Consider the following 14,493-nt stretch of genomic DNA (forward strand, 5'->3'; position numbering starts at 1 on the left):
GAAATTAATTAAAGCGAGCGAGCGCGAGGTAAAAAAAAAATATAAAAAAAACCAGAGTTTTCACCTCACCGGCTTTGATACCGTGCTACATTATATTAATTTTATCATTATAATTAAAGCGACGGGAAAGAGGTGTAATAACGTAAACTCGGTTTGGCGTGCCGCCCAATGTGTTTTTCGTTAATTACGCATTAATCACCGGAAGGTACGTGCCCAAAATTGTCAAATCTATTCGCAACGGCGGCGCATCGACATGACAATGGACAGATTAAAATACGGCCATTTGCTCCCACATCGTATTCTATTTAATAAATACGTCGCATCTGTCCTAATCCCCCTTCTCCCTTAATGAATTCCTGATTTATCATCCATTAAGGTGTCAGGACGCGCTCCGGTTTCGTTGCTCCGCTCGGACCGACGGAAATTTATGTGGATAGGTGTGATTAATGCGATGTTCGCGGAAACACACGGACATCTGTGTTAATGGTGACTGATGGCCGCGCTAATGGTGTCAGCCAGCGACAGCCGTCCTCGTCGCGTTCGCCTCCGTCGCGTTCTAGACTTCTGACCGACTCCTTCGTAAATACGAATATTCGCTCCGCATATGGCTCGCTTCGCGCTAAGCGAGAGCAAACGTCAAGCATCAATGTTACCGCGCATGATATTTTTTAAGAATTATACATTCCTACGAAATAGAAAAATATTCGAATTATTAGATTTAATTTTCGAGTCTTATACGAATCGGAGTTTCGTAACGACGACGATCTGGAAACTCACACATGACTTGGCTGAGTCTTGGGAATCGCGAAAAAATATATTCGAGCGTCGAATAGAACGATCTGCTTATCGAGCTCGGCGCATCCGAGAAATCAAAGCTCCGCGCGTGCTGTTTTCTATTTCCGCGAGAAGGACAGCGATCGACGATCGTCTGTCTCACTCTTTTTACTCGGTCCTCTCTTTTTCTCTAAGGGCCGAAATCTCTAACGGTCAGTCCAATTGCGGAGCCTCGGGCGCGAGGACGTGTCGGTAATCGCTCCGTAATTATGCGTTTTTTTGACCGCGCCTAGGATAGTCTCGCATACGAGTAAGTGTCGACGTCGTCGACTCGGGAACGAACATTCATTTTCGGTATATCGATGTCGTTCAACTCGTCGCTATGTGCTCCGTTTCGTGCTTCGAAAAAATGTATCGGAACGACAAGGGTTATGGCGCCGGCGGAGCGCACGGAGCGTCCGACGTGAATTGCGCCGCGTGACGTCATCGAGTTCGGCGTCCATCATTACCGACCTGCTTGACTCGCCACCTTCTTCAGCGACGTTCAACGGGTTCCGACGACTGCCATTACCAAGACGGCGGATCTGCACCTCGCGCGTCTTCTCCGTCGCGGCCGTGATTCTCAACCTGTCTTGGACGAGTGATATTGGAGGAACTCGGGGAAGATAGGGTACGCGTTTCATTCGCCGCTGTACGATGCCACAAATACCGGGAGTGCAATTTTGTACAATGATCGTCCGTCGCGCTTCTTAATTTTATTCGTGAAAAATCGCCGCGATAATCCACCGTCATTTTTCCGGTCGTTCGTCTCTCGAGTTATAGCGATAGCGATTATAAAAAAAGCAGAGCAGTGTAATAGGGTCGAGCAATTTTGAGTGCTACAAGACGTCAGGATAATCCGGAATACTGCCACGGAAAGAAGGAAGGAAGGAGGGAAGGAAGGAAGGAAGGAAGGAAGGACTAACGGACAAAAAATAATCTACCTTAACCTAACTACAGCTACAAATGTAAGTGAATCGACAATACACCATAGATCACTCAATTGTAGTAATCATAAAGAAATTATTATAATAATAAATGTCCCCAAATATATATGAAACATACGCGAATTAATGCATAATATTAATGCACGCACGTAGCGCGCGCTCGGTTTCTTCTAATATTACAAAAAAAAAAAAAAAAAGAAAGAAAAATTCTACGCGCGACGACGTCACACTAGAAACATATTATCAACGGCAGGAATTATGAACAGCTGCGCGACAGCGTAAAGCTGACAAATACAAATTTCCTAGCGCCGAGGCGCTTTTACCGAGGCGTGATTGGGTTTCAAGTGCATAAAGAGAAACCTGTTTCTCCGCGTCCTCTTCGTAATTAAGACTCGTACGTTTCCCCGCCGCGCGCCGCTAATTGCCAATGCCGAGCGGCCTTTTCGTCCGTGGCCGGGCGATAAATCCGCCGCCGAAACGACGCCGGGAGCCCGCAGCCGAACTGATTTTTCTTCTCTCCCTTCCCGGAAACTGCGCGATTACGAGCGGGCTAAGCGAGAACTACCCTGGATCCGGGATGCCCCCTCGAATGGAAAGGGAAGAAAAGCTGCCGGGCGCGTTGGGTAGGCAGGTAGGCAGGCAGGCAGATATTGAGCTCTATATTTCCATAAGCTGATATTTACGCGGCAATATACGCGGTCGTGCTCGCTACTTTATGGGCCTCGTAAATATAGCGGGCCGCCGGGAATTGGCTGGCAAGGCGGCCACGTTCTCTTTCGCTCGCCTCCCCTGTGCCCCTTTGGCTCTTCCCCCTCATGCTCAGCCTCTCTTTTCTCTCGTAGATCTATCTCTCTCTCTCGCACTCTTTCTCTCCGCGCTCCCTCGTGCCTGCGTACCTCCATCCGGCCCAGAGACATAAATCGCCGCCAATTGTAAATAATACGCGACGTATGCTGATCTCCGTTCCTGCGTTCCAACTAGACTCCGCGCATACACGCATACGTACGCGCGTAACCAAGGCGGCGGCAAAGTCCAGAAAGCTCAAAGAGAATTTAGATACTTTTACCGATTCTTCTTAAACGTATCAAGAGACGCGGTAGTACGTCGTGTTAAGTGATACGCTCGTCAAAACCGATCGCGTGTCTTTACACAAATCGCTTCATTTAAAACGACAGTAATTATTGGATCTTAACAACGATTGAATTAAAAGGAAAAGAATGTAATTACGTTATTTAACGTTAAATCGTTTCTTTGTATTAAGTTTCACATTTGCACGTTCCTTTAATTTTTTGATGATGCAATTTACACGAAATATGAATTTTTAATGGATATTTGTGCGCGGTACGCGACGTGTGACCGAAATTTATACAGCTCTCCTCCCATCGTCGCACCGGCGCGCATTTCACAAGTGGTTTCCAACGCCGGCGGAAGAGCATAACGGAGCCAACCAGACCGAGGAGATTTCGGTTTCGGGGGGCGGGGGAGGAGACTTGATTCTACATCCGCGGGACGGCGGCGAACATCTCGACGCCAGAAAAGTACAGACGCGCCGACGGTGTCGGCCACACGTGTCGTCGGGTGAAAATGTGCGCAAAAGTCCGCCTCCCCCTCCGCCCTTCCCCCCCCTCTCACCCTCCGCCAAACGCGAAGCTGCCGACGCACGCGGTGACGCCAGCCGTGAAATTCTTCTGACTCTTACCCTCATCGTGCCGACGCGCCGCCACTGAGTTATAGCTGCGAGTTGTCGTGGAGGCTGAAAGCACTTGGATTTCACATACTTTAACCTGGATGCGCCGTCCCCGCGCTCTCTCGCACGCACGCGGACCCACGACGGCAACGACGGCGGTATGCACCTTCCGCGAGTGTGATGGATGATAGCGCGTTTGCGTGCTGTGTCTGGCGGTATTCGTATGACGTATTAATACGTTCGCGGAATAGGACTGGGGCTCCTGATTTTTTTAACGCACCGCGAGAGGCGGCGGTACGCGAGAGAAAATAGAGACGCGAGTCCTCGAGAAGCGCCGTTATCCCGCGACTTTTCGGACACGCGCATCGATCACATCTTTTTTTTAAACGCTCGCGCAACGCGCATTATTTAAGAAAGAAATAGCAACTTGACGTTAAATCGCGTAAAATAAAAAAATAAAATAACAAAATTTTCACAATCCAGCTGAACTTTGATAATGCGGTATTTAGGTTGGTGCTTAAATAGGCGCGGATAAAAAACGTGAAAGAGCGCCCGCGAACGCGATATTTTTTCGCTGTAATATCGCCGAATTTTTATCTCGCACCTTTTCAAGACGTTTATGTAACCTCGGAACATGGCAGATACCGCGTTACTGAATTTCTGCCTTGATCGAGAGCAAGTCAAATCTTCCTACAAGATCTTACTTGTATCCCTGACTTTGGTTGGCAGCCGGTGATTATCGGCGAGGCGGACGAAGAAGGGAAAGACGGCAGGGGGAGGGCCTGATAGATGGGGGCGCGTCCCGTCGATATTTCTCCGCCACACGCTACCACTTTATCATCCCCCGGCATCGATCGTCCATCATCCGCAATCACTTCCTTGCGCATTCACTCTCGGCGAACAGCTCGGATCAATTCAAATTTCGTTCCGCAGTCCGCGCCCACACATTCGCACGTTTACCCATAAAAAATGGATCTTTTTCTCCCTCTCTCTCTTTCTCTCTCTCTCTCTTTCTTTCTCTCTTTCCGTGCGGACGTAAATTGTTATAGCTATTTGGGAATATAGAGAAGAACCGTTCAAATCTATTGCGCTAATTACATCGAGATAAAACGCAATTACGATACCTTGTGCGGCCGTCGGATATACAGATCTAAACTACAGCTGTTGCACAAAACACATCGTAACGTACGCAATTAAGTTCCAATACGTGTCTATTATTACGGACGCAATAACTGAGGCGTCTATATATATATTTGTATTACGTTATTGTTTTATCTGGCTTTGAAACGATACCGATTTAAACATCGACTGAATAATAAATTTAATTACCTTTTAACGAACCGGTCGGCTATTGTCAATTTGCGCCGTTGACGCGAACGGCACCGGACACAAGGTCCGGAGTTCGTTAGCGGCTCGAAGTGAAAAATTAGAAGTCACTAATGATGAATGTGGAGATTTTCGTAGACAGGGAACAACGACCGTGGCGTTAATGAAGCTGCTCATTATCACCAGATTTCGTATCCAGGATCTTCTTCTTAATGACGAAACGATTAATGCACTCCCGGCACGCCAGAATCTCATTCAACGTTACCGTAAAGGGCGACGTTAATTTTCATCGCGGTGAATCGACGATGGTTCTCATTTCAATTCGCTTCCTTGATTATGAAATTTGAGAATTCCCGCCGACGGCCGGCAATAAATTGTATCTTAATAATACATCTCTTTGGGTTTTAATGCGCGGTAATTTAATCTGATTTAACTTACGGATTATGTGTATTTATATCCGCGGAGGTCATATATTTTTACCCGGCAACACGTAAAAGAGATAGCGAGATTTATCTTATTTGCGGCGTTGACATACGTTACATAATTCTCGTCTGCGGATAAAAGAGCGCTTGAAAGTTCACGTCGGGGATCGCGCGCCGTCGTGAATGACAGAGATGAAATTATAGCGTAATAAACCGGTGCAATGATTATCGTAAAATAGATCCCCCGAGGATTAGCACGTCTGACATTTCCACCGGAGTCTCTAAATATTCCTGCCGCGACGATAGGTCGGTCCGCATAACGGACACGCTCGCTGATACTCGCGCCATTAATTTTACACGGAATGAGCATATTATTAATCACGTAAATAGCTAGTTTTTAAAGCGCTTTTTATATTCGGTCGGTCCAGCAACGGAACCGGCCCGACCGTCCCGAGGAATTATGACAATCGGGAGGATACGTGACGTAATAATTTTATCTGTCGCGCAACGAAAATTAATACAGCTCGAACTGAACGTTGGAATTATCCCCTAACACGCTCCATCACCTGCCCCGGCGCCCAGATACTTCCGGGATGATCCTCGAATAAAACTTGAGATTTTTCACTACACGTTTCCGCGGTTTTCCGCGAAAGATGCTCTTCTTCGGCAAGCCTGGCGTCATTTATCTCGCAGTTTCTTGTCTTCTTTCCACTCCATTTACCGTTACGTTCGGAACATTAATTTCCCCTTATAGCCACGAAGAGCCGTGTTTATCATTAGTTTCCCGCCGCTTAGCTCTGGAAAATACATAAGACTTCCTACGCCGGAAGGTTATGCCTACATTGCATGTATAAACTCGGCGCGGTACATAATAATTTTCACGGTGAAGACCAAACGATCGAAAAAAGCACACAGCTGTTGGCCGTAACTTCCTCGAATAAGTATCTTCAAACGTTGCAATAACTGTCAGAAGGGGAACCGGCGGAAAGCCTGATATAGGGTGTACGCCTGCTTGGATTTGTTCTGAAAATCTCTCGTTCTTACAAACAGCGGCATAAACGGGCGCCGATTACGTTTAGCCCCCGAGGATTTTATTACGAGCTTCCTGGAAGCCTTCACCGAATTTTCAACGGCGATAAATTTTTATTATCGAGCAAGTTATTCGCGGCGGACGTTATTATATTCGCTCGAGGCTTTGACATTTAGGACGTGAAAAAGTAGCCTGTGAAATATTTCGGATTACGGGGGGGCTTTGCGAATTATTCAGATTCGATTACCGCTGCGAGACGATGGATGATAAGAGAAACTCCGTTCCGTTAAATGAGAAGCGAGGAGGATGTTAATAATGACGTCGTGAACTTAATTACTTATCCGCAATGTTGTTTTTCTTTTTTTTTTTTTTTTCTTTTTCTTTTTCTCTCTCGTTTCTGTAAGTTCTTTTATGACGATCTGATATATGTGAATACAGCGTTACATTTCACGGAGCATCTTATCTTATCTAATATAGCAAGATCATTCCGTTCATGAATAGTGTGTATAATCTTCACTTACCCTCTTTTACCTGTGCCTTCACCGAGACTCGAGCATATTAACGGTACTAAATAAATTCCGCGGTATAATCTACGAGCAATCAAAGTTAATAACCCAAAGAATTTATGACGAAGTGCGTCGTTAGCTTAATTTTCCTTGTTGTACGTAACGATGCGTGACTAGACGATGCTTAGGTGGAATTTACTGTTAAATAGACGTTGAAATATTCGTACAGTGCGTTATTAGTCGTCTCAATCATGCCTTATCTTGCGATCGGCGTCGTGGAAAATATTTGACAGCATTCGTTAGCCGTGTGGTCAAAATTATTAATTTTTTTTTTTTAATTACGAATCGCTCGCAGGTGAAACTAAGAAGCAAATTAGCACCAGCGATAGAATTAGGTATTATTAAATATCTCCCGCCATTCCTCGATGCTGACAAGTTCTAACTTCGTGACCAATCGCGACGAACTGAATTATACATTTTATCGCCGCCGGAAGGTTGAATACGTAACTCGGAATTTGTCCTAATCCAAATCCAGATATTATTGTTAAGCTTTAAGTAACTTACAGTCCAACGTTTCTAGTCGTGTCGCTGAGTCCCCGCGACAATTCGATTCAGAAGTATGTAAACTATCGGTATGCATACAAATGGCCGCGATTATGGGATATCCCGAGCCTGCAATCTCGGCTCTGTTACAATTCTCAGTTTCCTCGCGCCACTAATCATTTATCATCGGCGTCCCCGGGCTATTTTCCTGGAAATCCTTTAAGGATGTATCATATCAAATCATTCCTGCAAATCTCGTAATGTTTTACTTTATCCCCTGCCTATATTTTAGCGCTTTTAAACCGTTCGGCTGTCACATTTTATTATTATCAGAGGCGTCGCGGCAGCCCCGTTCGGTAAACCCCGCGTAAAGGTGACTTCGCCGGATAACGCACTGCGACGACGCGCAATTTAAGACACCGTCTATACTCTCGCGTTTCACAGAAGGGTATAGAATTTTCGTGGTATCCGCATCGACGATAATCGGCGATATTCGTTGCGCGGTTGAACGACGCGTCGTTACGAGACGCGTGGCGTTTAGTAACTTCTCGGAATAAACGCCGAGGAGAGAGAGAGACGGAGAGAGAGAAAGAGAGCGCGGTTCACGGATGTCACGGGGGGCACTTTCGTCGCGCGCGGAGGGTATTTTCGTGGCGTTTCTAACGACGTGTCGCGAGATCTACGAGGCTGTTTGTCGGTGAGCGCAAAAATAGACCTCACTCCACACTCACTTCATCACTCAGCCCGCGGCATCGGTTCCCCTTTCGTCATGTTCACACACTACGACGACAACCGCTACGAAGAGGCTGAGAATGCTGGCGCGCAGCGCGACGTCGTACGTGCCATTAGCCCGGGCGTCGCGACGCTCGCCCGCCAGATTAACCTTAAGCCCAGGGTGGGTTACACCCGTGCTCACAATTTCATTGAAGCTATGCGTTCTTAAAGATTCCGTGACGCCGGCGGACGGAAGGTTTTACGGCCGGGAATCCTAGACGCGGGCAGACACACGCTTTCAGAGACGAGCGACCGACGTGCGGTACATTCGGGCTGGGTATATTTGGAACGCGAGCTGCGAAGTTTGAAGTACGATAAACTGAGACGCGTTGATAACCGTGATGGCAGATGTGATAGCTTTGCGTTTCATATGCAATCGCGACCGCGCAAGATCTAATTACACTGTCGACGACGATTAGCGTAAAAACCATCTCCAGGACGCTATACCGGCAACGAATACCGGCCGCGATAATGAGAAGACTCGCGCTATCGGGTAATAAGACCGGGACGAGTGACTCGTGTCAGCGTTCGAGTTTAGACGGTAAGATTCGAATCGCCGCTTAACAAGCATTCAACTTGTTTGATCTTCTTGATTCACTCAGCGGTGGAATGACAAACGACGGTGAAACGCGCGATACGTTTGATGATTAATCGGTGACTGTACTCCGCTACGTGTCGAGTCATTCTAAGTAAACGTTATAAAGGAGTAACGCGCGAGATTTTACATTGACTTGACTTACGACAGTAGCGGCTGTTTATCACGACGCCCGACTGACGGGTCGCCGGCGCTCAGGACGATAAAACGAATGAGCTATGCAAGCAACACACTGAGAAACGGCTCGCCTCTTGGAGGACCTTTCGCTGCGACACTGATTTTAAATTAGAATTTATTGGGTGTCCGTAGGCATTCCGACGTTCGCCACGTTAGCACGTGGAATGCGTTTACTCTTAACCCACATTCTCCGAGCTTTGTAAAAATGCGGCTTTTAGCGATAATATTTCCCGGGCACAATTACGGAAACGTCGGCGTAGCGGGATTCGTTTGGTATTATTTTTTCGCGTTTAAGCGACGAGATAATTACTTGGCGATTGGTTATTTCGGGGAATAACAGAATTTATCTTAACGGATGAATCGCGTCGATAATTTTGCCTGTTCGATTGTTAAACACTCACATCGTCGCGGACGCAATATTTTTAACGCTTGAAAACTCGCTCGGCGGTGATACAACACGGACAGAAAGAGCAAGAGAGAGAGATAGAGAGAGAAATGTTCGTCAAGTACATAACTGGCTGTGCTCCGTGCACTGAAAATTTCAATCTCACATCAGGAACACGCGAATAATTCAGATCGCTCGCCCACGTCTTTTAAGTCGCGCATCAATCTATCTGCCACAGGCAAGGCGTGTTGCGATGAAAAGACGAATGCTAACGCGGATAGCCGCACTGGCTGCGGTCCAACTACGGTCAGCACGTTTATTCCGGCTCGTACTTTGAGCCTAGAACGCACCGTGAATACATTCCGGGCGTCATCTGTAAAGGCTCTTTGAGATTTTCACCGCGGACTTTGTAATTAATACAGTTACTGATCACGTAAAGTAAACAAAAACGGTAGCAAGTCTTTTTCTGACGCATACAAAAAGAAAAGAGAAAAGAAGGAAAAAAAATTATTGAAACGCGCAGATTTACAATTTTTTGTATTCATGTTTCTGCGAAAGCCGCGTTGAAAACCTACAGAGTGGATGCTCGATCAATGAACGCGTTGAGTGACATCGGCGCCTTTCCGGCGGTAATACTTCCTCCCTCATTCTTATCGCGACGGTTGCATCCTTATACACGGGTGTAACTTTCGCTAACAAACGATGTGCGGCATTATGCGCTCGAAATATAGTATCGGGACTGCGATAAATTTTTCCCGCGGTGCCGCGCGCCCAACGGCGTATCTTCTTTCAGAAAATTGCACGACGGCTCGTAAAGATAAGTACTTAATTCGGCGTTTTGCCGGAAATTGTTTTTCCTGCTGCGAACAAGTCCGCCGGGCTAGATTTATGAATCCGTGGCACGGCTCTATAACAACGAAACGTAAAATTTCAGGACCGAGGATACCCAGATATTAGCGTCTCGCGTATCTGAATTTCCATGCGTTATTGGATTTTTCTTCGATAACACGTTGAAATCTTTTTTTACGCGACGTAAAAAATACTTTTATTTTCTAACCATAGTATCTATCGCTTATGGCAAAAAATTGCACCAGTAATTTAATTAGAAAATTGGACAAAGCGCGGCTTTACTACGCGAGTTACAAAATATTCACGAATTAACACCGACTCATAGCTGTTAGATTTTAATTTCGATCTTACCGACCTCTTCGTTTGGAAAATCAGGAAATATGCCTTCGAAGTGCCACATATATTCGTAAATCCGCGATGAGCTCTACAGGAATCGCATTTGACGTGCTTGAAAACGTTCAGAGTGCTGACGCGACGAAAAAAAATCTTGAACGCCGCGCCGGCGAATTGGCCCCGCGGCAGCGAAATGAAGAACCCGGGCTCTCTTCTTCTGTCTCCCTCTTTCTCTCTCTTCCTCTCTTTATTTTAGCGCACTGACGCGGATACGCCGTGTAGAAATAAAGTGCCGATGTAAATGACGTTTGGCATTGCGCCGCGGCATTAATAGCCGCCGGATGTCGAGTATTTTATTGCCGGTAACCTTTTCTGCGCGCGGACAACTCGGTGGTTTCCGCGCGCCCGACAACCGTTACCGTATAAGAGTCTTTGCGTTCCCTTGCACGAGAGCCTCGGCCGGCGCATACTTAATGAGCGCATCGATAGCGCGGTTTCTTAATGCACTTCGATTGGGGCTATTAATTACTACGCGCGGCGCACGCGGGATAAACGCCCCGGTGCGTCGGGTAGCGCTTATTTGCATCACCGGGTTCCCGTGTCCCCACATGTTTAATTGCTCATTTCCGACGATACTTTATGGGCTACGTTCTATCTACCTCGGCAATTAATATTTATCGTAGAGCAGGTAATCATTTATGTGATACGACGTGACAAAGTACGAATCGCGTATACGTACGTGGCATAAAATACGACGTGGTTTTTGATTTACGCTATCGATACGAATTAACAATTTAATACCACCCTTTACCGTTAAAGATTTTTAAAAATATTTCTTTCTTTTTTTTTTTTTGTTTGTTTGCGAGTATTATTTTTTGCGTTGAAGGTGTTTCTTAATCAGATGATAGACTTTTTAATGTGGTGTTTTTATTTTAAAGAGAATTATATCTACATATTTAATACGGGATCTTCTTTTTATAGAGTCCTGCGAAAAAAAAAAAAAATGGTTGTGTGAAAGATATGAATTAAATTATTACGTGCCGCACAACTTTCTGCTCGGGAGAAATTTAATTCCATTCGCAAAATTACAAAATGATGATGATTTCACATAATTTCATAGCCGAACCGAAAGGACGTTGCAATATATCAAAGTCATAACGTTATAATGATTACGGTGTCCAGGTAATTAACGGCGATATTCGTTCTATCAAAATAATCATAATTTACGCCCGTTCCTGCGTGTGCAGATCTGTGATACTCGCAATATCGTTACCGCGCGCACAGAAGCGTAAGACAGTAATTAGGTGTATTATTAAATCAACTAAGGCAGCTGTTAAACACACGGAAGCCATCGTAAGTGAGTTAAATTAGCTTTCCGGCATAAAATATTTATTTTGCGTGCGCATGAATTTCTTAGACTAATCTTTTCATCGAGGGAAAAAAAGAAGAAAAAAAAATACACAGCAGTACGTACTGATACTATCAAGATTTTTTGCTTTCCCAATTGTTTTTAATAACTGTAAAGAAAGTACGAAAATTATTCCCGTGTAAAAATTAAATAAACCAAACTAACGTTATACGCTATTAAATCGGTAATTTTATCTTCGTTTTTTTTTTTTATAACATTTTCTTTACATCGAATTTTTATCGGATACTTTATTCTTTTCCAGTTTCGCAATTTAAAAGCTTGGTTTTATTGTAACGTGGATGCGTTTCGATTGAGGCTCGAATTCTAGTTAACACGAGTTGAGTACTTTCGACCGTGCGACATGTATCATAATTTTAATTAAATTTTATTGTGCGGTGTATTATTTCACCAATCAAATCCGAACAGCTCTTGAAGTATCTCTGCGTGAGAAAGTCTCTGCAACAGAAAATGTTTTTACCCTAAAATACTTTCATATACCTCGAGTGTTTTTATGACACGATTAAAAAGTAATTTTATTTTTTTTTTTGTACTTTTTAATATATGGCGAGAATATAAAATTATTTTAAAATTATTTCTCATAAAAAAAAATCGAAGAACGTTATAGGGAAAGGTAAATTAAAACACGTATATTTTATTGTTAATTTTCGAGTTGCCTGTATTTTCCTTTTTAGTTACAGTTCTTTGTCTCACGAGCAGTAAACTGCTCGTTACATTTGCGAAAACACTTTTAATTTTAATAAAAAGGACCTTAAGCCTCGCTAGGCGAGCAAATCGACCAACGCATATTATACACAACTTGTTCGACTTCGAATACACCAAAGAGAACGTTTTCTCTGTTCGATAACGGCAATTTATTTTACCGGACAATAATCAAATTCCTACAAAAATATTCAGCAAAACGGTAAAAGATAAACGGAATAAAATATTAAAAGTTAAACTGCAGTCAGCGAGAGATTTTTCCCTTGCGTCGAAATGATTGCGTATTAAAAGCCGATTGTTCCGCCGGATTCGCGCGTTCCGCGTAGGCGCTAACCGTCTCTTGACAAATGGCCGGCGTCATAATTCCGCACGAAAATGCGTGAGTATGTCTCGCGCACAAGGAACTTCACCGTTCGCTGAGTTATAATCTCTCATATCATTGTTTTATGGCGAGACCATAAACAATTCAGGCGCATAGGACCGTGCCGTCCGCGGGAGTAAACCCGGGGTCTCTTGCCCCAGTGATTTACCGAAAGCCGTAAATTTTTTAACTTACCGCGGATTAGATAGCACCATCTGAATGTAAATTCGTCGTGACAAAACTGTGTCAGATACAGTCGCCGGCAAAAACGGTCCGCGGCGCGGCGAGGTGCCGGCTCGCGTGCTACGCCAATGCGCGATTTGCATAAGATAAATACCTACGGAGCGAGCGTACCATCCATCTCGTAGCTCGCGGCCTAATTTTATTCCTACCGCGGATCTTCTTATGCGCTTCGATTCATAACTTCTTGTTTCCTCCGCGAAACGAGGATATAAATTTTCATAATTTTACATATTGCACAAACATACGCCGAGCCGCGGCACACGTGCGCGCCCATACGTATCGTTAGCCGGGAAACGGCGTGTAACGATCCCGCGGCACGTCCGACGTTAATGTCTTCGCTTTGCAAACGACACCGTTCGGCGGGGGAATTTCGGGGCATCGAGTGTGTTTCGGCGCGGAAATATCAGGCGCGGAATAATAAACTCGGCCCCCGTAGTTGATCGATTCCCCTCGCCAATCTTCCGAATAAAATTACATTTACGTATCACTTATATAAAATGGACCCCGTAACACCATTCGCTGCAGCACCCTGCTCTCCTCGATCATATTTCAATCCCGACGGTTCGCCAAGCGGTAGCGTTCGATCTCGTTTCTGTGCCATTTGCCGCGCGCAAACGATCGCCATAAAGCAACCCCGCGAGACTCGGCGCGTCGAAAAAAAGCACGTCCACTTTCATGGTACACGAAAACGGACGCGAGAAGATCTTCTCGTCTTCTTTCCGCCTTCTCTTCTTCCTCGCCGTCTTCCTCCCTCGTTCCCGCCTTCTTCTTCCCCCGCGCATCTCGAAGATCGCCACGGCGCAGTAAGTAGCGGCCATAATCTTGGTGTATGCGCGCGGGCATCGCTGTAAGTCCGCCTGTAAACGGCCGAATTATTCAAATGTTCGCGCCCGCTAGTACCGAGCATTACTGTACCGACGACAAGCGTTTCGCAGGCGATCCGCTCGCCAAGCCAGCCGCGTAACTCCCGCCAGGCGTTCCGCGTTCCACGACGATAAATTGGCGTCGATATCGCGGCCAATTTCCAGAATGCGTTTAAGATGTAGTTGCGTTACCATTCTTGTAAAACGAAAGCGTAAGGGGGAAACCGCGCGAGGACGAGAATGGAATAGGAGGGAACACAATCGCGCGATGAGGAGTGTGATTTTCTTGCACGAGGAACCGCGTGTCGCAAATGGAAACTGATTTCGAGTACGTACGTCGCGTAGAAACAGACAAAACTGGTTTCGCAAAATGTCAGGGAAAATCTGAACTACGATGGCAGAGCTCGGGAAATACACCAAGATACTTGTTGAACGACCGACGTGGTAGTTGTTCAAAGCGGTACCGCGTTATAATCCCTAATCGGCAAGTTTACCTGCGAGAGCGATAAAC

General features: G+C 45.5%; 1 long non-coding RNA gene across 1 annotated transcript in view; it reads left to right on the forward strand.

The window, feature by feature from the left end:
- The first annotated feature begins 282 nt into the window (after positions 1-282).
- Positions 283-14,493, forward strand: part of LOC139108286 (uncharacterized) — a 58,475-nt gene continuing 44,264 nt past the window's right edge. The window contains exon 1 of the long non-coding RNA XR_011546637.1: positions 283-1,781. This is a non-coding gene — a long non-coding RNA (uncharacterized lncRNA). The remainder of the gene's footprint in view (positions 1,782-14,493) is intronic.

Source organism: Cardiocondyla obscurior, linkage group LG14, assembly GCF_019399895.1.
Source record: "Cardiocondyla obscurior isolate alpha-2009 linkage group LG14, Cobs3.1, whole genome shotgun sequence".
NCBI classification, from domain to species: Eukaryota; Metazoa; Arthropoda; class Insecta; order Hymenoptera; family Formicidae; genus Cardiocondyla; species Cardiocondyla obscurior.